The sequence below is a fragment of the Pungitius pungitius genome, chromosome 3 (genome assembly GCF_949316345.1).
Source record: "Pungitius pungitius chromosome 3, fPunPun2.1, whole genome shotgun sequence".
Lineage (NCBI taxonomy): Eukaryota > Metazoa > Chordata > Actinopteri > Perciformes > Gasterosteidae > Pungitius > Pungitius pungitius.
The window spans coordinates 22,775,043-22,785,093 of NC_084902.1; positions in this window are offsets into that span (position 1 = coordinate 22,775,043).

Sequence of the window (10,051 nt, forward strand, 5' to 3'; positions counted from 1 at the left end):
CTGTCTCTGTTGCTCAACACAGGACAGGTGGCAATCAGATGCCCCTTTTGATGGCAATAAAAACACTCCCGCACATCCTTGGGACTGGGTGAACGGTTTGGTGAAGGACGAGCAGGACTTGGGACAGATGGCACAAATGTTCTGTCCCCGAACCGAGGTGGCGTGAACGCACTCTTATGTGTCAAGGTATATTCATCCACCAACACTGCGGCCTGAGCGAACGTTGCCACCTTTTGGTCACACAAATGAACCACCTGACGCTCAGGTAGAGTGTTTTTAAAATCTTCCAACAAAATTAACTCTCTGAGACCAGCAAAATCTCTAACTTTGCTGGCTGAACACCAGCGATCAAACAAAGACTCTTTGTCTCTGGCAAACTCAACAAAGGTTTGATTCAAGGCCTTTTTGTGATTCCTAAATCTCTGCCTATATGCTTCAGGAACGAGTTCATACGCGCGAAGAGCGGTAGTTTTTACAACATCGTATTTTAAACTCTCTTCCAGGGAGAGAGCAGCAACAACTTCTTGGGCCTTCCCAGACAGTTTACACTGTAAGAGAAGTGACCACACCTCGAGTGGCCAGTGCAGCGCTGCTGCCACACGCTCAAAAGCAGAAAAATAACAATCAACTTCTGATTCCCTAAATGGCGGTACTAAAGCAATATGTTTACTCACATCAAAGTGAGCCTGAGGCGGAGCTGAAGACGGACTCACACGGGAGCCAGCCTCTAGCTCCAGTTGTCGAATTCTAATTTCTTTATCTATTTCCAATTTCCGAATTTCTAACTCAAACTCTCTTTGTCGAATACTCTCTTTTTCCGTTCGCTCCATCTCCAACCTGGCCAGCCTCATTTTGAGCCTAGCTGCGCCATTAGAATGACCTGAAGGAGGAGATAAAGGGTCAAACCGGGGCAACGTAACAGGAGTGCGAGCAACGTCTTTCTCTACGCCATCCTTTGTTTTTACTCTAGAGGATCCATCAGACTCCTCTCCTGAGGCACCGCTCTCATCCTCTTTCAAGGACAAAATTCCCCTCTCTGCTAACCCTTCTGTTACTAGGGTCAAAACCACAGCTTTAAGCTTTTGTTTAGGAACAGGGATTTCGTAGTGTTCCGCTATAGCCTGTAACTCTACCTTTCGAAATGTAGCCAACACTTCAAGAGTAGGGGCTTCAAAGAAATCGGCCAATGCCGAAGTCGCCATACTGAAAACAATGTACTACACCAACAACTCACTAAATGTACAGACTACCGACGGATAACAACGCACCACCACATACAACCACACTAAGTTCCCAATGACGTGCTCAGAGTAACGGGTATTAGATCCATGATCCCGGACGAGCCCCCATTTGTTACGCCCTCCTCTAAAGTGAGGATACCGTAACTCGCCATCACACGTGAGCAGTTCACAGGGAGGGTGAGGTGAAATAAAAAAAACAGTGGGCGCACAATCAGGACAACCAAAAACACCGTACCGTTCAAACCAGGTTTATTGGACCTATAATACGGTAGTGGGGGAAAAGGGGCTGAGAGGAACCAAAGCAAAGAAATTAATGAAAAAGACCCCTAATCTACCTAGTCTAAACACACGTTTGTTATTCTATCTGAAAAGTACAGGTGGGTGGTCCGCCCAGATCTTACCTAGTGTATATAGACAGGTTTATCTACGGGTAGTATGTAAACCCCAGGGTCTCTTACCTACACACTCCCATTGTGCGGTCCCCTTTTCCCTGGGACAACTGAAGAAACAAAAAACTGCATAGTACAAACAATGGGTTAAACACACAGAATAACAAAAATAGCTTAACCGTGACCAGTTCAAAAGTCCAAACACCAACGTACACAAAACAAAAATGAAATGGCCCATGAACACCCCTCTGCTCAACACCCAAGTTTGGTCATTCGTTCCCACAAGTTATTTTTTTTTTTACTACAGTCCTTCTGCTCTCTCTCTCCAACCGCCCTCTCTCTTGTCTCTCGCGACCTCCTTTTAAACCACTCCATCCTGCAGTTGATTGGCTGTGGGTGAGGGTGATTAGTGGCTACAGGTGGGCTGGCAGGGGAGATTATTGGCTGGTGGGTGTGTCAGAACATCTGGGGGAACACAAAATCAAAACATACACACACCCCCTCCCACCAACAGGCCGAGGCACGTAACATGTGCGTTCAGAGATGCTCTTATGCCCACCTTGGTTGTAACGGGTGGTTATTTGAGTCACTGTTGCCCTTCTATCAGCTCGAACCAGTCTGGCCATTCTCCTCTGACCTCTGGCATCAACAAGGCATTTCCGCCCACAGAACTGCCGCTCACTGGATGTTTTTTCTTTTTCGGACCATTCTCTGTAAACCCTAGAGATGATTGTGCGTGAAAATCCCAGTAGATTAGCAGTTTCTGAAATACTCAGACCAGCCATTCTGGCACCAACAATCATGCCACGTTCAAAGTCACTCAAATCACCTTTCTTCCCCATACTGATGCTCGGTTTGAACTGCAGGAGATTGTCTTGACAATGTCTACATGCCTAAATGCACTGAGTTGCCGCCATGTGATTGGCTGCTTAGAAATTAAGTGTTAACGAACAGTTGGACAGGTGTACCTAATAAAGTGGTCGGTGAGTGTATATACACCATATTTTCTTCAGGTAATAGTTGGTGGCTTATTAAATCCCTCCTTTGTTATTTTCTAAGGTTTTCTTAGTTTTTCCCTGTACTAACATGAGGGTCCTTGGTGAAGATGCTGTACGTGTACATAGTGTAAAGCCCTTAGAGACAAATATGTGTTTTGGGGTAGTACAAATCAAACTGAATTGACTGAAGTGTTTTTTACTTTGATATCATTTTCTAGTGACCAGACATGACCAACAGCCCTGGGTATACCTAGGTCAGCTTACCCTGGCAGTTCTCCCTCTCTTACTGGTGCAGTCACACCACTCCACCATGTGGTCGGGCTGGTATTGCTCGACTCGGCGACCAAATCGATTTTTGTTTGACGGGATTGACGCTGAACACCCAGTCTGCGTCTATTGTCGGCTAAGTCACAGAACACCAGGAGCCTTTTTTTCTCTTTTCTGGGGCCTGGAAATTAAGGTGAAGATGATAACATATCCCATATATTACAACAATTTTAGTCTAAATCTAATTGTTGTGGTGAAACTATTCATTTGATTAATATTCAACGTTACCAACCAGCCAAGCCGGCCGAGCCGAACCGCCCTGTGGAGGAGAGCCAAGAGTCAGCTAACCCAGCTAGGACCTGAGGTTGTTGTGACAGCCAGTATGCTTCTGGCAATGAGACGCCTGCTCGGAAAAAAAAACAGAGACAGATGCAATCAGCAGGAGGTCGGTAATTGTTGAACCCACGTCTTCCCACAAACCGGGTCCATCTTTAACCCCGGATCAAGCGTCTCTTCAAGGTGGACATGATTACAGAGAGCAGGGCTCTGATTGGCAAGAGTCAAACAGCTGCTGTCAATCTTTCCTTCACGTTGGCCATATTATCTACCCAGGGTTGAATTGTTTTTGATGTTGTTGTTAACATTCATTATGATGCTTATTAAAAAAGAAATCACCACATGAATGTCCTGCTGTTTTAGCTTGGTGGAAAAGGAGGGGGGGGGGGGTTGTCCCTTGTTTGCTGTGCTACAAACGGGCTACAGATGCATCGCACTCTGCTTCCCTCTGTTCCCTCTTCGCACATCTTGAATTCTTGAGAGGTCCGTGCTCAGCTATGCAACCTTCCCCACAGTGTTTTCAGTGTCACTACACGGCTGTGCCAATTGACTCTGATTTGGGAGAAAAGCCTCCTCAGACAGTTTGTGGGGAACGGCAGCGCTGGTGTAAAAGGGTTTAAAAAGAATTCCCTACACACGTTGTATATTGAGAAGTGAAATATCCCACAGATTGTGTGCCAGGAGCACAGAACGTCTTTCTACTAATGTATTAGAATACACGGAGCTCTAAGAAATAAAATGTCTCAATGAATTTTCCCACTGTTGTTTAAAAAACAAATACTTTCCCTTAATTAAGGTCCGAATTCAGCAACTAAACAAACTAGTCAAAGGGCTCTGCTGCATGCCCTTCCATTTACATATATTACATAAAGGAAAGTGGATTTGTGATAACACACACAGCGTGGGTGAACAGAGCGGAGCATCTGGGTTCTCAGAGAGCCTGCAGGAATATTTAGGGAGCGCCCGCGATAAGGACTGGCTTGTATATTCAGACTTTTCGGAGGCAGGGCAGAAATAATATTCTGCCCTACTTTTCCACTTTCCAACATTTAACCCCCAGCAGTCCGTCTCGTGAGAAATTTGACTGTCTTCGTTATCAAAGACACTGCCTGAGTGAGTCAGAATGAACACTAACACGTCTCAATTGTATCAGCTGTGGGCTACAAGGTCACTGATGCTGTTTAATGGACTTCATCACATAGTCCTATAAAAAAGGATCACAATATGAGTAGATATAAGTTATGGCAATCCAACTTATGTCTTTGTACATTTTTAACCTTAATTGTTGCATGTTTAGAAGTGAATACGACCTGGCATTGCATCAATCACATTTTCCCCCTAAACTTTCATCCTTCAAAAAAACATTCTGAACAGACTTTGTGAGAGATGTGTGTGTGTGTGTGTGTTAATATAAATACAATTATATATATATATATATATATATATATATATATATATATATATATATATATATATATATATATATATATATATATATATATAATTGTATTTATATTAATTGAAAATTGCACCAGACGTCAAAGCGAAGGCAAGTACAATACATACAAGTAAATTCAAAGACTCGAATAGATGCGCATGATTGGAAATGCTACAGCAAGATAAGATTTTTTCCCTGCATAGATTGTTGAAGTCAGTTCGAGCTCATCAGTTAGAAATAGAAGGGGGAAATGTATGCATACCATTTCTGTAAAGTTATTGTTGACAAATACCTAAAAATAAAAGTTACTAAATGGAGGTTGTTTCATCATAGTTTCAAGGTCACACACGATGCTGGTGTATTTCACTCATCATATTGTAATTTTGAATACATCCCATTTGCCCCTGAATAGCTACTAGCTACTAACCATAAGACCAGATGGTTTTGATGAATTATGAAGAGCTTTAAATGTAAAACGGCAATTCAAGATAAATAAGTACTCCTTTCTGCTCACAAACTATTACTGCAAAGGCAATGACTAATTTGTGAAAATGGGTTATTCATTCACATGCACAAATGATTGCTTCAAAGCAAGGACTTAAGGACTAAAACGCTAAACCGCTTTTAGTGCTTCGGATAAATCATAATCAAAAACCCTGCGGTCACCTGCTGGGTTGAGGAGTCTATATAATGGACTTTTGTTTCACTTAGGATAAAAGTTTTTCTACATAAACTAAGAAAATGTGATGTTGTATTCTCGTGACATCGCTCTGGTCCCGATTTAAATGGAGCGTTGTTCTCCAACTGTTCTGCGAGGGCTCAGTCTCCTGAGCCCTGAGGTATTGTGTGAGAAGCACCAAGCAGCTCGTTGAAAATATAATTCATTAAAACATAAATGCGGCGTGGACGGTGCGTATTGTGTTGAATCATTCCTTGAGGGACATGCACTGTAATCACAGGGCTCACTTTGCAGGGGACGCTGTGAGCACTCCATGCATTCCAATTGCTCCAGAATACATCAATATTGTCCTCTGGTTGTCCCTTGGCGATGGTAAAACTGATATATTTTTATGAATGGTTTATAGGAGAAGCAGACCAGGGAATGCTCGGTATTACAGTGCCAAACAAGCTTCGCACCGCTCCATATTCCGTCTTTACGCGATAAGCTTGGTGGCGCTTTGGCGTGGAAACGAGGGAGTCAGGCGGGATGGTGATTGCCGCCAAAAAAAAGGTTTCAACCACAGGAGAGAATGTGCAGTCTACAATGACACAAAGAAGACCTGACAACATCCTGCCGTACCGACATATTGGACCGCCAAGGGACAACGTTAAAGATCTCTCCACATCCTACTCGTGACCAGAAAGAAAAGGTGCTCTTTTGATCTGTGCATGCAATCCAGAAGCTTATTTCCAACGGTGACTTCACAAAATATGCATTTGCGAAATGAAAAGGTTTAATGAATATTGGACTTGTTGGGTCCACAAAAAATAATTTGACGCTTCTCAAGCATAAAGATTATAATCCTGCCGAGAACATAACTGACCGTTCCCAGCTTTTTTAATAGTTTTTAAAATATTTCTAAAATAAATTACCAGTAAATATTCATACTGCAAAGTAAAATCCTGCATTGCAAATTTGGCAGAGAAGCACATCAGGAAAATGCAACTTCATTTAATTGATGTGTGCCCAAATTGGAGGGTTCGCTGATGCTGGATAGTTCATATATCATGTTTTGATTGTTGTATTTTGTGGATCAGTTGTATTATGTATTATTGGTTGTATTACATTGTTATTGGTAATCAACATTACTAATACCATGTTTCATTCATTTTGTCAACTTAAGAGTGAAAGATGAATATTACAAGCACTATGCAAGTCTACATATTTAAATGATCCATTGAATGAGTAGGTGAGTCAGGTGTCAAGTTGTTTTTATAGAAAACAAGCAAGTATTTGCACAGACCAAAAATGAAAATTACAGATCAGCCTCAGTTAGTTTTTATAGTCTGTGCACATCCTTTATCCCAGAACCCTCACATCGGATGTAGATACAGCGTCTAAAGACTTCAGAAAGCTTAAAGGAAATGGAGGACTAAAGCCTTTCGGCTCAATGTAATCAGTTATTTCTCTCTTTGTAAACATCTCAATAGAAAAGACCAAAGGAGGACTTGAGCATTTTACTGCAGCAGTCAGAATGAAATACCTTTTGTAATAATTTAATATTTGGTGAATGGTATAGAATTTATATGCTCAGGTTTAAGTAATGCAAGTTCTATCTAATAAGTGCAATATAATGGTATGATTTGTCCCCCAAAATTTTGTTCTCAGCAACACAAATTGTCCTCTTTCTTTTGTGTTGCTGTGTACAAATTCCTTTGCAGGATTTTAAATTAAAAAATGTACTTTAGGGCAACAAAAAAAACTTAGGTTTCAGACAAACTTCAAGGTTGCACTGTAAACCAAAGCTGGACCATCCCTAAATTAGAATTATAAAAAAACACAAAGAAACATTCCTTCCAGCACTTTACATGCTTACCTTCAGCATCACTGTTGTCTGTTCGCTTCTTTTCCTCTTCGGTTATCAGCATTTTCATTTCATATTTAAGCACCACCAAAAGCTGTGTAAAGGAGGTCTCCATTAACCCACTTCATTCAAGTTGAGCAAAGCAATTAACAGAAGAATGATAGTAAAATGAAGATATTGCATGTCATAATACTTCAAAGAAGTCAATCCGTGATTGAAACTGATGAAATAATTTCATTCCCTTTTTACTGTAAAATGTTTTACAGTATAGAGAAAATACAAATGAGTGCAGCTCTCCAGTTCCATTACATGTCGGTTGGCTGACGCTTTCATCCAAAGCAATAACATTTTTAGCTTTTTTAACCCATGGTTGTTGTTCTTTTACATCTTGCCCAGGGAGGAGTTAGGGGTTGGGTGACTTGCGGTTCGTAGCCCACCCTCTCTACTCCATCCGCCGCCATCACAATTTACCTTGGATGCACATAGTGTTACCTGCCCTCAAATAGTCTGGTCAAAACCTCTGCAGCTAACGGCCAGAGCTCCTGGGGAGGAGACTGGATCACTCAAAGTGATTCACTGGAGGGAGAAGCCACTCAAATGAAGAAGACCCAGGTGGAAGTGGACCGGTTTAAAGTTTAGGTTGATGCAGCAGTTTGCAAAAGGAACTTCTATTACTTAGAAGTTAGCTGGAGGAGAGGCCCGCTGGAAGCCTCCCCCCTCCTCCCACCTCCCCCCATTTAATCTCAATCTGGGTAATCAAGCTTTGTGACATCTAGCACTTCCAGGTTCAGGGGCACCTCCTTCGCTAAAGTTGAAGACAGATTGAATTCCTGGACATGGAGAATGAGCCAATTGAGTCATGGTGGGCAGATTTGATCTGATCTTCCTTTGATTTGATCTTCCCTGACACATGACTGGAACAGAACACACTTGTGAGTCAGTGCTGTGCGGGACGTAAAGGTCAGCTAAAAGTACATGGGGCTGTGAAAAAACTAATTACACTCTGCCTTGGCTTGAAATAAACAATTTACTCAATCACAAGTGTTGAATCTGGTTCACAGTATGAACCAGGGTGAAAGATTTGACATTTAAACTGCATTCAACAACCCAGAAGCAAAGGTATGAGTTGCATAGTAGAAACACTGTTAGCTAATATTCTTAGTGTCATACCTCGAAAATGTACAGACTTTAACACGAGTTTAGCGAATTTGAAAATTAGCAGACTACAAAGTCAGACTAAATGTTAATTAAGTTCATTATTTGACAAAAGAAAAGTACCTCATGCCATCAGATGCAGTTGAAGGCGCTAGAAAGACGCAATAATAGTTGACCTTGAAATAATCAGCAAAGCTTCACGTGATGTACCTCCATTGCAAGCACATGTACTTCATATTGATATTCATACATTCAGGGGTTTCTATGCCAACCATTATGGTTGAGACAGTGAGAGTGATTGTGAAACTGTCAACACATGAGCCTTCTATAAAGCATCAAACCTAAAATCAGTCTATGCTTTTATGCTGCCACTTGGAAGCAAAGATGACTAATCATATGGAGAGAAATCCATTAGAGAAAGAAATCAGTGACCTCAATCAAAAGGAATGCAGTAGAGTTTGATATTGGACTCGGGCCGGAATTATATGGAGAAAAAAACACAGCGCCATCAGAGAAAGCAGGAGGCAGAAACTGTGTAAATGGCATTACATCATCAGAGACCTTTGAATGCACTGAACATCATGATCAAAGCAGAGCTTCTAAAAAGGTTTTCAGAGCAGATTTATCAGAGATTCGTTCCATGAGAGATCATGTTTGAATTATGAAACTGTCACAATCTCCGGGAGCAGGTTTAGATGGCATGGATAAAGAGATGGGTAGTGGCAGGTGAAGTGGAATTTCTTCATTAAAACTAATAATGATAAGTGATCATGTGACGCCACATGGAGATTAAGCTAAGGACAGACAGCAAGACCAAGCTGCCAGACCTGAGGAATGGATTCAGATAGCGACCCGGGGGGCCTCGATCATGGCGCTAAGCAGTACGCGGTGGGCTTCTGAGCACCTGAGGCTCTGCAATGCTGGGCAGCTTGAGGATTGACTTCTCTACCAACTCTTTCTTTGTTGGCTTGACATGTTGCTAGATGACGATGAACCAGACTGCTAAAGCAAACAGAACACTTTGAGGAACTCCCTGTGCAAGGCGAGCTCCCCGGGAACAAGTTTTGGGCTGGAGCATCAGGATCCGGAACCTGATTAAGGCCGATTAAGAGTGGGATTGAGGCCGGCTGCTACCATACAGAGATTCAACAGGTGAAGGCATTAATCTAATCATTAAAGCCATTAAACGGGAATGCACAGGTCTTACATGTCTTGTCCTCCCTCAGAGTTAAATGTATAAAATTACTTAACTTTACATTTAAAAGTGAACTCTTCTGCGCTGTCGGATCACCAGCCTCCGTCCTGAATAAACTAAATCCTCGTCAGCCCGCACTGCATGATGGGATTGTGTCCTCCAAATCGGCTCCTGGGGGGCTGCGTGCCTCGACCACGTTGGGAGGATCCGACGGAATGGGACAGGCAAGTCGCAGCCGAGTCGCAGCCAAGTCGCAGCGGAAGTGACGTATGCGGTCGACGAATGTGTCCTTAAGGATGCAGCCTAGCGACACAGCTTATGTCTCAAAGTCGCTAGGCTGCAGTCCCATTCCGTTGGCTGCTTCCGGAAAACATGCTTTTCCATCCTGCATGCAGGGTTGGGGTTTCAGAGGTGAGGACCACAACCGCATTTGTGGTCCTCCATAGTGAAGATAATTATGTCTTGACATGCTGAAAAAAAAGAAAACCAAAGAAATCTACCCATTCC